General features: G+C 38.3%; 1 pseudogene; it reads left to right on the top strand.

Annotated features, from left to right (window-relative positions):
• Nucleotides 1–12224: 12224 nt before the first annotated feature.
• Nucleotides 12225–15102, top strand: LOC138803193 (histone-lysine N-methyltransferase PRDM7-like; annotated as a pseudogene).
• The last annotated feature ends 813 nt before the right edge of the window (nt 15103–15915 follow it).

The following is a 15915-nucleotide window of genomic DNA, read 5'->3' as shown; positions in this document are numbered from 1 at the left end:
CCTGGGAATGGCTTAGCTCCTTAGTGGCTCACAGGCTGGTGTGCTTATGTGGACCCATTCGCCTATTGCGCCTGCTAGGTGCTGAGTTCAGATCCTAGCAGTGCCAAAATATTCATCCTGTCAGAAGCCAGATGTTTCACCTGTTTTCCTGCGTGAGTCCTGGGTTTCAGCTAGGATGGAGAATGCATGAGCCACCCTGTGGCCATGGGAAAAGGTTGTCATCCATGTCAGCCGAGTTACACCTGTCATATATACTCAAGAACATACTTAATACATCCATGAATAGCATACAAAATAGAGAGGATAACTACGCTCAATGCATGAGGCAGTCCACACACGGATGTGAATAAACATCCCATGTTTCAATGATGCATTGAGGACTCTTGTGGCCTCCCTGGGGCTTGATCTCAGCTCCTGGGAACAGCCCTGCTCCTTAGTGGCTGACAGGCTGGTTTGCTCATGTGGACCCATTGGGCAGTTGAGCCTCCTAGACCCCGAGTTCGAATCACAGCACTTCCAAAAATTCACCCTGATGTGAGAAACCATTCGTTGCACCTGTTCTGTGCTGTGCAAGTTCTGGGTCGCAGCTAGGATGGAAAATGCATAGGCAACTTTATACTTATGGAAATAGCTTGTCATCCAGGTCACCACAGTTATATCTGCCATCCTATACTCAAGAAAATACACAATACATCAATGAGTAAGACACCAAATAAAGACAATAACTACACTGAACCCAAGATGCCACCCATCCGTGTATGGAAATAGAGATCCTCTGTTTAAATTCTTGATCTCAGGTTCCAGGGAAGACCTAGATGCTTAGTGGCTCACGTGCTGGTGTGCTCACCATGACTCATCCTCCACTTGAGCCTGTTAGGCCTTGAGTTCAAATCTCACTACCAAAAGATTCATCCTGATATGAGAAGCCAATGGTTGCACCAGTTTTCCTATGCTGTGAAAGTCCTGGGTCTCAGCTAGAATGGAGTATGCTATATAGGCAACTCTATACTCATGGAAATTGATTGCCAGCAATGTCAGCATAGTTATAACTGTTATCACACTCAGTAAAATACATATTGCATCCATGAATAAGACACGAAATCAAGAGAATAAATACAGTGAACGCAAGATGCCGCCCACCCATGTATGGAAATATAGTTCCTGTCTTTAAATTATGATTTCATGAGTATATTGACCCTCATGGGGCACGAGCTCAGGTCCCGTGAACGGCCTAACAACTTAGTGGCTAACAGGCTGGTGTGCTCACCTTGATTCATTCCCCAATTCTGCCTGCTAAGCTCTGAGTTCAAACCCCAGCACAGCCAAAAGATTCATCCTGATGTGAGAAACCAATGGATCCACATGATTTCCTGTCCTGTGAATGTCCTGGGCCTCATCAAGGATGAAAAATGCTATATAGGCAACTCTATAGCCATGGGAATAGGTTGTCATCCACGGCAGCACAGCTATACCTGTCACCATACCCAATAAAATACACAATACATCCATGAATAAGAATCAAAATTTAAAAAGTAACTAAATTGAAAGCAAGATGCATACCACACCTGTATGTAAATAGAGATCCTATGTTTAAAAAATGTAAGCTTGCTCTTTTATCCACTGCTGGGACTTCAAATCAGGTCCTGGAGCAGGCCTGACATTCTAGTCTTCAGGGATGATGAGCTTCCCCTTCCCCCACAGTGCAACGGGGTTACCAAGACCTGAGTTCAAATCCCAGGCCTGACAAAAGATTCAGCCTGATGTCAGAAGCCAGTCATTGCGCCTGATTTCCTCTAATGTGGAAGTCCTGGGTCTCAGCTAGGATGGAGAATGAATGCATAGGCAACCTTATAACCGTGGGAACGGGTCGTCATCCATGTCAGTACAGTTATATCTGTCACCATACTCAGTAAAGTTCACAATACCATCATGAATTAGACATAAATTAAGGAGAAGAAATGCACCGAACACAAGATGCTGCCCACATATATATGTCAATACAGATCCTATATATCACGTATGAATTTATGCTTATCCTGGCCATCCCTGGGGCTAATTTTCAGGTCCTGGGAATGGCCTAGCTCCTCAGTTCACATGCTGGTGTCCTGACCTTGACTCTTTCACCAATTGGGCCTGCTAAGCTTTCAGTTCAAATCCCAACATTGCCAAAGTCTCAAGGACTTTCCTGCCTGGCTGGTTTTGAACTATCATCCTCATATTTCAGCCTCCTGAGTAGCTAAGATTATAAGCATGAGAATCCAGCACCTGGCTCTATGTCTCATTTTAGATGTCCAAGAAATGGAGTACATGATTAAGACCTGTCAGGAAAGTCCACATGACTATCTATTTGAAGTACCTGTCACAAATTAGTAAGAACTTTTTATATGAGTTCAAATCCTAACCCAGAGCTGATTGGGAGTAATAGAAACTCATTAGGGATGAAAATTATGGAGTTCATTGAGTGCCAGAACATGCTTCTCTATATTGAACCTGATGAGATGCATGGTGCATAGGCCTGCTCTGTCTACCGTAGTTGAACAATCCCTGAGATATTTGGACCATTTTGATCAAAATGATGAGTAGCAATATTTTGAATGTGGTGTAAAAAAGGAGATTTTTTTCAGTCACAGACAATATTCTTTAGACATAGTTGGGCTTATGTGGGACAGCTTTCTTATAACCATGATGAATATAGGGAAGACTATGATAAGTGTCCTCTCTTTGCCCAAGAAATACTTCAGGGACAGAGGAAAACATCAGAATGCCCTGAATAAGAAAAAACATTTTACATAAGAAGTACAGTCACTACTCATCAGAAAATATTCAAAAGAGAGAATCCTTTTCAGGTAATGAATGTGAAAAACCTATCAGTAGGGAAATTCACCTTATAAAATTCCAGAGTAAATATGCAGAGGAGAACTCCAATGAGTATATAAGATGGAAAAATATTATATATCTCAGAAGTCAGACCTCACTTTCCCAACTCAAATGCCCACAGAAGACAAGCCTTATGAATATGACCATTGGACAGTTCCCACCCAGAAGTCAACTTTCAGCATGTATCAGAGAACTCATACAGAAGAGAGAACTTATGAATGCAACAAATGTGGCATGTCTTTCTGGCTAAAGTCATACCTCACTTTGCATCAGATAATACATACAGGAGAAAAACCTTATGAATGTAACAAATGTAGATAATTTTTCACCAGAAGGCACTACTTACTGTCCATCAGAGAAGACACACAGGGGAAAAATCCTATGATTTTAACATGTTTGGAGAGTCCTTTACCAAGAAGGCAGTCCTTACTGATCATCAGAGAAGACATACAGGAGAAAGACCTTATGATTATATCATGTATGTAAAGTCTTTCATCCAAAAAGCAGACCTTCACATCCATCAGAGAATCCACACTGTAGAGACACCTTATGAATGTATCGAGTATGTAACGTCCTTCACCTGGAAGGAAGCTGTTACTAATCATCAGAGATAAAACACAGGAGAAAAACCTTATATATGTATCGAGGGTGCAACGTTTTTCACCTGGAAGGCAGCGTTTACTGATCATCAGAAAAGACACACTTAAGAAAAACTTTATGAATGTTTCTCATCCAGAAGGCACACATGAAACTCCATCAGAGAACACACAGGAGAAAAACTTTATGAATATGAAAAATATGTAAAATCTGTCACCCAGATGGCACCACTTACTGTCCATCAGAGATGACACACTGGACAGAAACCTTATGATTGTAATGTGTGGAAATTCTTTCACTTGGAAGGTACACCTTAACAAACATCAGAGAACACATACAGGATAGAAACCATATGAATGTATCCAGTATGGAAAATCTTTCACCCATAAGGCAAACCTTACTTAACAAAAACAGAAGACACACAGGAGAGAAACCTTATGAATGTGTCCTGTGTGGAAAATCTTTTACTGAGAAGGCATACCTTAACGTCCATCAAACACACACACACAGGAAAGAAAGCTTCTGAATGTATTAAGTGTGGAAATTCTTTACCCTGAAGCAGAATTTACTGACCATCAGAGAAGACACACTGGAGATAAATTTTGTGAATGTAACAGGTATGAAATATCCTTCAACCAGAGTCCAGAACTCAGTAAGCATAATGGAATTCACACAGGTGAGAAATTTTAGGAGCGTAATAAATATGGAAAGTCTGTCACCTGGAAGAAAACTCAGCTTGCATCAGAGCATCAATAAGCGAGAGAAGTCTCATGAATGCAACAACTTTACAGTCTTTTACCCAGAAGGCTTAGCTGAGCATTCTTCACTGAACACTGAAATGAGAGAAATTCTATGACTGCAACAAGTGTGGTTTTTTAAAAAAAATTCACCCCTCTGTTTGCACCAGAAACACACAGGAGAAAACACGTTCACGTTAATTTATAGAACACACACAGGAGAGAAACCTGATGAACATTACCAGTGTGTAGAGACTTTCATCTGGGAGGCACACCTCATTGTTGATCAGAGAACTGACATATAGGAGAAACGAAACCTAATGAATGGAACAAATGTTCAATGACATTTAATCTGAAGTCAGTCCTCAGTGAAATTGAGAAAATCCACAAGACAGAAACTTAATACAACAAATAAAGAAACACATTCAGCAAAAATTTATATCTCAACAGGTACCAAAGACTTGGACACACGGCAGCATCTCCGTAAAAGTAAGCATTAGAGGAAGTCTATCAACTGGATGTCAACCTTCAGCAAGCATTGGAACATTAACACAGAAAAGAAACCCACTGTGGGAAAATTGTTGTCACAGATCTCCGTAATTTATGAAGAGAAATCCTTCATTGCAGAGGTAACTAGGTGTAATGGGAAATCTTTCTTTACTCTTAAGCATTCACTGAACCAAGAATTCTTATCCTTTCATTGTTGTGAGTAGGATATATATACTTGAATATTATTCAAAAGATTTGGACACAAGTGATGCGCATTATTACTTTCAGGCATGCAGAGTGATTAAAAACATAAAGTTGTTGACTTGTGTCTGTATAATAAGCAATGACTTATCAAGATAATTTTATATACTCTTCTCAGAAATAAGAGTTCCAGCACTTTGAGACTGGAGTCAGATGATCACCAAGTGCTTTGGGGAACAATAGATGTGAAAAGACTGTCCTGAGTTAAGCCCAGGACATGAGAGCAAGGATTTCTCCACTGCTCCCTTAAAGTCTCCACAGTATGTGTGGTCCATTCCTCGTAACACAGATGACACTACTTCCAGTTCAGTTTTTGAATGGAAGTTATTGTTTATTACAAAATGTGCACGAGCCTAAAATCTGTCTGGACACCTTTTATCCCTAGATCATTCATATAACATTCAGAGAACATGGGAGGACAGATATTTGGGAACACATTTTCTTTGTGTGCGGACATAAATCTTACAATTTAAACTCAGAGTCTAGGAACTGCCCTTAAACATTTTTGCTCAAGGCTATTGCTCTACCACTTGAGCCGTAGATCCAATTTGGGTTTCTTTGGATGGTGAATAAAAAGAAGAGAATTCTGTATTTGGTTATGGATGAGTAACACCAAAATGATTTCAGTGCTTAATTAATCACTAGAGATGAGCTACTTGTAATTGACTCACTCTTAACTTATTCTGCTGTTCTGTTGAGTGAGTTATAATAAAACATCATTATGGATGATGGTAAGAGCCTGATTTTTCTCACTTTTCTGGAGGACGAAATTGGAGTTGTTAGGAAGATGAGTATCTCTCTATCACCACTGCTGTCTCTTTCTCTCGCTCTCTTCAGATAACTAATCAAAACACTATTAAAAATAGTTTTGGTAAAAAATCTGATAGCAATGTAAAAAATTAGAAACGAGGCAAAAGAGAAGCTTGTTAGAAGATGGTTGCAAAAATCCAAAGGATAAGAGAAACATAGATAGAGGTAGGACTCTGCTAGATGTTTAGTAGGGTAAAATTCAAGTAAAAAGTGATCCTCATCACTTTCTATTACGTAGATAAGTACATACAGCATTTTGATACAATATTATAGTCCATATTTTCTTGATGCATTGATTTTCTATCTAACACCTGGAAAACATATATTTGTTGACTTATTTGCAGTCATTTGCAATCTCATGGTAGATAGTCTATTTAGTGAAATAACCACGCAGAGAAAGACATTGAACAATCTGAACAAAAATGGAAACTGTCAAAAATAGAACCAATTCCTTACTGGAGTTGAGAGAAGAATAAATGCTACTAGAGTCATGGAGAGATTGGTCCACTTGATTCTCTGTTCAAGAATTTTGTATTCTTCATCTTTTGGTCAAATTGACCCAAGTAAGATTGTGCTTTTGAAGGGTTTCCAGTGTGGTATGCATTTATATATCACAGAGGGGTTATGTGGTCAAATGCCTTCATTTAGAGAGTTCACATAGAAAGAATAGACCAGACAGAGAGAATTGTGACTGAAATCACAAGGTTGCAGCCTGATGTCTTTGATTTGAATTGAACATGGAATCTGCAATGTACTCTGTGCCAAAGATCCATGATAGACTGTGGAAATGTTACCCTGTCTGTGTTATTCACATTGGATAAACCTGGAAAAAGACAGGTGAACCTTAACTGTTCTTCCTTTATGTGGTCATGTAATTTGGAGCTCATATATAATGTCTGTTTTCCTATGCAACTACTTTACAACTGACAATAGTAATAATAATGCTGCAGTTATACTGAATGTGCCAATATCTATTTAGGATCTATTTACATTCCTTGTTTCCTTACTTCTTTCCATTCCTCCTTCCTTCCTGTCTCTATGTATATCAGGAATTAGATTGCTAGATAATAAGCTAGTTATGCTTTTAATTTTTAGAGTGCTTTTCATACTATTTCCCAAGGCAACTGCACTATTTTATATTTCTACCAGCAGCGAGCAAAGGTTCCATTATTTTGTTGGTCGTGGGGCTTGAACTCTGGGCCTGGGTGCTGTCCCTCAGTTCTTTAGCTGAAAGCTAGTGTTCTACCACTTTAGTCATAGCGGCACTTTTGGTGTTTTGGTGGTTTAATTGGAGATAAGAGTTTTACAGACTTTCCTGCCCAGGCTGGCTTTGCTCCATGATCAGACCTCAGCCTCCTGAGTAGCTAGGATTATAGGCGAGAGCCACCAGTGCCCAGCATCCAGTATCTTTTTATTTATTTTTATGGTAGGCATCCTAAGGAGTCATTGACATTTTACTTACATTTCCCTACTGCTTAGTAATATTGAGCATATTTTCATACATTTGTTAGCCACATACAAAGATTTATGTATCTTCTTTGTAAAAACGGTGAATTCCAGTGTTTTTCTGATTGTGTGTTCAACTTAGTCTGCCATAACCAAATAGTATACAGTGAGTTAATTAAATAAAAATTTATTTCTCATAGTTCTGAAAGCTTGAAAACTCAAACCAGTATGCTAGTGTGACTGGGTTCTGATGAAGGATCTATTTTAGGTTTGTAGATGGCCTATATCTCATTGTGTATCTACATGAAATCTTGGTATGTTCATGACTGGGAAAGGAGGAACAGTTGAGATGGAAAGGATCTTTCTTTGCTTTTTTCTGTGAAAGTTAAATCCATCTCGGGCCTCACCTCCATGATGTCATCTTACCCTAATTAGCTACCAAACGCTCCATCTCCAAATAATATTTTGAGGACTGGGAATTCAACTTATAATTTTGGAAGAATGAAATGCAATCCATAGTACCAATTTTTAAGTTTATTATTATTATCATCATCATCATCATCATCATCTTCATCATCTTCATCATCATCGTCGTCAATCCTGACAGTTGCCTTGAGTGTTGTGTCTGACCTCTTCAACTCAAGGTGAGCACTCTACCACTTGAACCACAGCACCACTTCATATTTTCTGGTGCTTAATTGGAAATAAGAGTCTCACAAACTTACCAGCCCAGGTTGGCTTTCAGTTCTATTTGAGGTTTTATACTTTTCATTATAGAAGTCTTTTTACTTCATTAGTTAAGCACAATCTTAAGCTAATTTTTTGAGACTATTGTGATTTTTCTGATTTCTTTTCCAGACTGTTCATTGTTGCCAGACAAGCTGATGATTTTAAATGTTCATCATTTATTCTGACACATTTCCAATAGCATTTATCAGATCTAGAATTTTTCTCTGGAAATTTTTAGGATCTTTTAAATATAGGATCATGTAATATGTGAACAAGCATAATTTAAATGGTTTCTTCCCTTTTGACCTATTTATTTCTTTCTCTATGCTTATTTCTGTGGCTTGATTGCATTCAATACGGGAAAAGAATGAAAAAAATAGACATTTGTGTCATTCCTGCTATTAACAGAAATGATTTAATTTTTCACATATACCCGTAATCCTATCGAGATATATACCCAGTATCACTAGTTTCTTCAAGGGTTTTATGATAAAAGAATGCTGACTTTAACTGGGCATAACACCTGTAATCTTGACTTCTCAGTAGGCTGAGCTCTGAGGATCAGAGTTCAAAGCCAGGCCGGGCAGGAAAGTCTGTGAAGCACTTTTCTCCAATAAACGACCAGAAAACTGGAAGTAGTGCTGTGCCTCAATGATTGAATGCTTGCCTTGAGCTGAAGAGCTGAGGAATAGCACCCAGGCCCAGAGGTCAAGCCCCACAACTGACCAAAAAAAAAAAAGAAGAATGTTTACTTTTGTCAAAGGCTTTTTTTGCATCCAGAGAAATGAGTGTGTGATTTTTGTCCTTGATCAGCTTATGTGTTGCATTGCACTTAAAGATTTATGTGTGTTAAACAATCCTTCATCACTGAAATGAAACTAAGTTGACCATGATGTATGCTATTTAACTAAATAATCTTTCCCTCTTGTTCCTAATTTGCTTAGTGTTTCTTGTCATCAAAAACCAATTAAATTATAACAGATAGCTTATGAACACAGAGTGAAGCAAAGATGGGTTTTGTCTAGGTTTGAAGAAATTGAAGAAAAGAAATATAGGGACAAGCCTTAATGATAATTCAGAAAACATTTTCCTAAAATAGAGTCTTTTCTCTCTGGCTGAGATTTGCTGTCAAAAAATAGAATCCACAGTTTGCAGATATTTTGTAACCAAAATCCAGATTTCTCATCACTTTTAGTCAAACCTTCTTGGGTGACCTTCAGAACTGAACAGAGTAAGCGTCAGAAGATAAATGTCTCCCAAATTCTATTGATGAGTAAACTTTCTTCATGGTTCCAAGTAAGAGAAGAAGCCCTAGGAACATCTGCTTCTTTTTCCTGATCTCTTCTGTTCTTATCATATTCATTCTAAGATTCAATTCATATCCACAATAATCACTACCACTTATTTTATTTTCACAATATTTTAGACTTTATTTTAAATGTTCCATGAACAAATAGATTTCAATATTACAACAACATAATGAGGCAAATAGTAAACTATAATCTCTTACGTGATGAGAAAACCGAAATCTAAAAATGTATTGTGTCTGGGATCACACTTAGTGGTGGTGAAGTCTACCAATACATTTTCTCTAAAGGCACTTACAAGTTCATAAATACTTACACAGCATTATAAAGTCTTAGCTATCTTAGCCATTCACATCTTCACACCATTCACTGAAAGATTGTTCCAATCTCTGTTCCAACCACTTTTCATTTTGTTATAACAAATTGATAGATGCAACAATAAATCCACACTATTTGTAAGTTTTAAGAAAAGTTTACTGACAACTAAAAAAAGTGACATAATATTTTACATAGATACATGTCCTTCTGAGGCTAATTTCAAATGTCAATTCTGTGAGGAAGAGGAGGATTGGTCCCTTCTTCTGAGCTTTAGTTAGCTGATTCTGGAACTTTCCATAGTTGTTTGTTTAGCTGTAGCCTTTACATGTGAGTCTTTTGAGTGGTTGGACAATAACTGATCGTTCTTCAGAGGTCTGAAGTCTCAACTGAACCCCCCTCAATATTTTCAGGATAAACAAGTTATAATCAATATATATAATAATTAATCAGTTTTGAAATTTAAGTAAAAGTAACAGGCTCGAGAAATACTGAAGTTAATGTCTTCAAATTCAATTTCAACTAATTTATTTCAACTAGGGATGTCACAGAAAGTGAATTTATATCAGGGCTCAAAAACAAATAATTAGGGGCTTGGAATGTAGCTTAATGGTTGAGTGCTTGCCTAGCATGCATGAAGCCCTTATTTTGATTCCTTAGTACCACATAAACAGGAAAAGCAAGCTGAAAATGGTGCTGTGGCTCAAGCGGTAAAGTGCTAGCCTCAAGCCAAAGATGCTCAGGGAAAGGGCCCAGGCCGTGGACTGGAAAAAAGAAAAGCAGAAAGAAATGCTTAGTCCCATTGATGCTGTATTTTAAGAATTCACAATATTCAATGTTAAATTTTTTGGTGCTGGGCCTGAGACTTACAATCAGGACTAATCATTGTTCCAGATCCTTCCTTTTGTGCTAGCAAGGCTAGCACTCAACAACTTGAACCACAATACCACTCCTGGCTTTTATGATGGTTTTAAGTGGATATGAGTCTTACTACTCCTTGGGCTGGCTGCCAAGCTTACACCTCAGCTCTCAGCCTACTGAATAACTAGGATTACAATCACGAGTCACTAGAGTCTGCCTGATGAACATTTTCTTTTTTTACCATATCACATTTTTGTTTACCTTATCATCTCAAAAACAGACATGTATACCAATTTATACAATTATTATATGGTACATACTTTTTCAGGCAAAATTGCATAGAAAAAAGTCAAATTAATTTCAAAGTCATCTGTTATAACTAGTTGCAATTTGAATGTACTTAATTGTCCATATAGATTTCTGCCAATAATTTCTTCCTATTCTCACTGCTCTGTCATAGCTTTTTCCAACCAAGTTTTGTAATTCTCCACTTTCCCCGTGTTCTCTTTCATTAAATGTCACCACTAGTCATGTCTTCTTCCAAGCTTCATTTCCTTCATTCACAGACCTTGTTTGCTTTTCGGTTTGTATTCTCAAGTGTTCTCCCTCCCTCAGTCTAACTTATATGGATTTGAGAGAAAACTGATAGGAGATGGAAGGCTTAGGAAATACATTCCAATTCTATATGTGACTTTCATTGAAGGGAATGCCCAAGACAACCTTAGGTAAGGAACCTAGTTTGAAGAAGTTCTCAGGAATTATAAATTTCTTAAAGTCAAGTGGATTAGAAGAGGCCCAGAAACCAGCGTTCCCTCTTGGAGAAGCAAATACACAAGGACAATACTGCAAACAAAAATTGGGTAAGAGAAAATAATTTGGGAAATTTACTAATTTTGGTAATTCTAGCAAGGTTGCTGAGGGTAATCTGATTATGTGAGATGGACTTTGGAAAGTTCAAACATAGGCTGAACTAAGCTGTGGAACTAGTAATTAGGTTTCCAATGAGCAGCACATAAGAATTTCACAATGAAGTTACACACTTGGGTTATTATCCACCTGGAGGCACTTAGGCCATGACACATTTTACATTCTCCCTGAACTTCTGAATGTTAATCTAAAGAACATAGATAAAGATGCACAGACTGCACTGGGAACGTGGCTTAGTTGTAGATTATGTGTCTTGTATGAATGAAGCCTTTGGTTCTATTCCTTAGAACCACATGAACAGAAAAGGCCAGAGGTGGCAATGTGGCTCAAGTTGTTGAGTGCTAGCCTTGAGCAAAAGAAGCACAGGGACAGTGCCCAGGCCCTGAGTTCAAGCCCCAGGACTGACAAGAAAAATGTGTACAGCCTGCATGTTGTCTGAAAATGATAAGTAAAAGGTAAAATAACAGATAAACGCAAAGTGTCTGATAAATCTGTGACCACACATTTTCAATCCTGTATGTCCTCGTCTTTGCTCAATACTTAACATACCCTCAACAAATATTCTGAATGAATAAATTCATCAAAGACCACTTTATAAGAAATTTAATGAAGTCGAAATTAAACCTGAAAATGGGAATGGCCAAAACTTAAAATTGAATTAGAAACCTGTAGTTAGTGTTCACATGAAGTCTTTGTATCTCTGAGTCAAAGGTTAATGGGGGACCAGAGTATGTGAGAAGAATAGATGATAATTTGGTAGTAAGAGATTTTACTTTTCTGAAGAAATAGGGACAAAGATTGTTGATCCCCAACTTAAATAACCATTGTTTTTCAACTTGGACGTAGGAAAAAGGAGGTAAAAATGAGCATGTACATCCTACAGGAAAGAAAGAGTTATGCTTATGAAGATATCCGTAAACCCCAGGATGATGATTACCTGTGTAAGTAACCCTCTGTGCTTGTTCAAACAGAAGGCAAATGTGCTTTTATAATAATTCACCAGGTCATTTGGCCCCCAATTACTGGTTTACTCTAGTAACTTCACATGAAGAACTAAGCGACAATGATATGCATTCTGTGCTCTTTCTCATGATTGTTAAATCTGGGAATGTACATATTTCTTGACTAATTTTTGCTTCTCTTGCCTCAGATTGTGAGCAGTGTCAGAACTTCTTCATCACCAGCTACACTGTTCATGGGCCACCTATATTTGTAAGAGACAATGTGGTGGACAAGGGGCATTATGACCATTCAGTCCTCAGTCTGCCCCCTGGGCTGAGAATTCGTCAGTACAGTACCCTGAGGCTAGGCTTAGAGTATGGAATGAGGAATCTGATCTGCCATTGGGTTTGCACTTCAGCCCCTATGAGGGCTTGATCATAGAAGATGAAGATGCAGACAATAGGTACTCCTAGATGGTAAGAAATGCCCTCCCTTTCCCCCCTTTCTCTAACTCCATGTGTCCCCCTGTGCCTCCAATGAAACATTGCTAGGACATGGACAAAATAATTGTATGTGTTTGTGGAATCTGCATAAACATGGACATGCTGATTTAGGATCAAAGTATAGCGCATATAAACAGAGTGTGTTAGAGGCAAAGTGCATCCATGCTTAAGGAGCCTCTGTTAGGACTATGACAAATCCCCTCAGATGTGTAGACGGCATCTTATGTGTTCACAACTACTGAGTCCATGCAGGCTCAAAGAGCATCACTGGAATCAAGTAATGTGATTTTGCCAATTATTACCCAAAAGCCTTTAGCTTGTCTTTCTGAAACTCAGATCACAAAAAGGAGTAACTTCTATGTGTAGATGCAAAAAATAAATCCCAGGCCAACTGGAGTGAGTCCAGCAGTCATTTTCATGGTTCCTAAGAGGATATTATCCTCAGAAGACTTGCACCCTGATTATCACACATATGGATTCCCATATCTCCATTTTTCTTTTGCTGTACTTGGTGCTTTCAAAATTATGAATATTTGATGGACAAGAAATAAAAATATAAATAGTATAGCTGGGTTCCATAGCTCAACCTTTAATTTGTACTTTTGAGATAGAGATGAGATCTCAGTCTGATGCCATTCCTAGCATAAAAGATTATAAGACCCTGATTACTACCAATGGCTGAGCACGTTGGTGCACATTTGTTATCCCAGCTACTGTGGAAGTACAATGGCTGGATAAAGTGAAGTATCTCCAGCAACCCAGGCAAGCACAAGCAGGATGGCAACCCAGGACAGCAGGGTAAATAATACCTCAAAAACAAACTGTGCACTGGTGGCTCAAACCTGTAAGTAGCTACTCAGAAAGCTCGGATATGAGTATCATGGTTCAAATCCAGCCCATGGAAGAAAGGCTGTGAAACTCTTATCTCCAATTAACCAGCAGAAAATCAAAAGCGGCGCTGTGGCTCAAGTGGTAGAGCGCTTGCCTTGAGTTGAAGAGCTGAAGGACAACATTCAGGCACAGAGTTTATGCCCCTTGACAGACAAAAAATACCTCAAAAATAAACAACACAAAAAGGGCTAGTGGTTCAAGTGGTAGAGTGCTTGTATTGCAAGAGGTAAGTTTAGTTACTGAGTTCAATCATTAGCTCTGGTATGTATGTATGTATGTATGTATGTATGTATGTATGTATGCATATAAATATGTGTACTGTATCAAAATAAAAATTTCCATGAGAGACAAAATTAAGACATCAGAAGAAAAACCAAAGGGCCTAACTTCATTCATAGATCCTGCATCTGTAAAGCACATACTGTATACGAGTCAAAGAATTATCCTCAGTAGTTGAATAAATCATATTCCCTGAGTAATTGTGAAACACATGTGGAGATAGAAAGGACAATTTCATTGTAGGAGTATTTAACTATAATTTTTCTTCGTAGTTTTTGCAAAGTACATAGTGCCCTAACAACCTACAAGAAAGAACTTTAGTCTATTAGGGTATACTCAAACACGTAGAAGCAGAGTTGGAGCAGTGGTGAGGTTCAGAAAGCAGTGGTTCTATGGTATGTCCTGCAGCCCTGTGCCATGGGGAACCATTGTCGTATCAGGAAACAACATCATGAATAAACAAATTTCCCTCTATTGTCTTTATAAGACAAATGATTCTCTGAATTTCTATGGGAACATAGTGGAGACAGGTGCATGAGTGAGTCCAATCTAAGGAAAATTACTTGGGCCAAATGTCAAATGATGTGTGCTAATCTAGAAACAGAATGCATGTCCCCACCAAAATCTATGACATAAACTTTAACTCAATTTAGAGAATCTGGAAATCTATCTATTTGTGACAAATAAGGATTAAGAGAAGTCTGGAACTGAGCTTTGAAAACAGTGCACTTAGAGTTCTAGAGTGGATGAGTATTGGGAGTAGATCCAAAGGGAGCAGAAACTTACCCTCTTATGTTTCCTTCCTGTGCCTGCTTCAACTTTAGGTATATGAACTGTGGCAGGTGTGCTGAGAATCAGAATCCGAGGGCCTTTCAGTATCAGAGGTAGATCTTCTACCAAACCTGTCATGTCATCAAGGCAGGATGTGAGCTGCTTGTCTCGTATGGGGATGAGTATTGACAGCAACTGGGCAGTAAGTGGAAGAAAGAGCTCACAGCAGAAACAGGTGGACCTTACTATGGTTCCTTAAAAAGGAAGAAAAGAAAAAAAATAATTCTCTTTAGGAATTTTCGAATATCAACTCTTCGGTGGAACAAAAGGCAATTTAACGTGAGAAAAATTTCAAGTTAAGTACCTCTGAATTTAAAGATGCAGTTTGTATACTTTATTAGGAAAATTTCCTTATTTTTAACTATTTGTCCTGATTTTACATTTTAAGAACTTCATATGTTTGAATGCAATACAAAATACCGTGCTAAAAGGCGTAGAGACCAAACAAAGAACCTACCAGCTCTCTTTCAAAGAACCAGTTACTTCTGGCCATTGCAGTTTTTTTCTTAATTCCCTCCATATTCGCAAATATTATGCATATGTCATTGTTCATTCATTACATAGTCTACATATTCTGTGAATATATTACTAGGAAGAAAATCAGTTAGAATGAGAGTTCCTATAGAGACTTGTGTCTTTGACAAAAATGAATCCATCTTTTCTCAGGGCATTTTGCTCTAGCCATGGCCCTCAATTCTTGGTTCCATGGCTGCAACTAGGCCTTACTTTTCTTCCTCACTAGAAACAACTAAAAAGATTTTAGTAAGGATGTTCTTTCAGTAGAAAGGCCTGAGATAGAGGAGGAAACATAGCCCTGTGAATATCTCCGAGATGGCCTGTCATCAGCGTGGAGAAGTTGACTCCTGTAGTTGGATGTGTCAGTGAGAGGACAAATAGGTTGGCAGTGATTTCAGAAACTCTAAGGAAAATATCTGTTATCTGCTACTGGAAAAAGAGTGTCAGTTCATGTTCTAAGAAAATGTAACAGTAAAAATAACTAAGAAACCAGACAGCCCTGATCTGTCCAGGAATCTCAGACTGCCCTGACCGATTATCTCCCAACTCTATCAGGAAGCAATTTAGGTCGGGAAATAATCCAGGAATAGTGCCCTC

This window comes from Dipodomys merriami, unplaced genomic scaffold, assembly GCF_024711535.1.
Source record: "Dipodomys merriami isolate MVZ:Mamm:240054 unplaced genomic scaffold, mDipMer1.0.p SCAF_337, whole genome shotgun sequence".
Classification (NCBI taxonomy): Eukaryota; Metazoa; Chordata; class Mammalia; order Rodentia; family Heteromyidae; genus Dipodomys; species Dipodomys merriami.
This window is presented reverse-complemented; position numbering and strand designations above follow the sequence as displayed.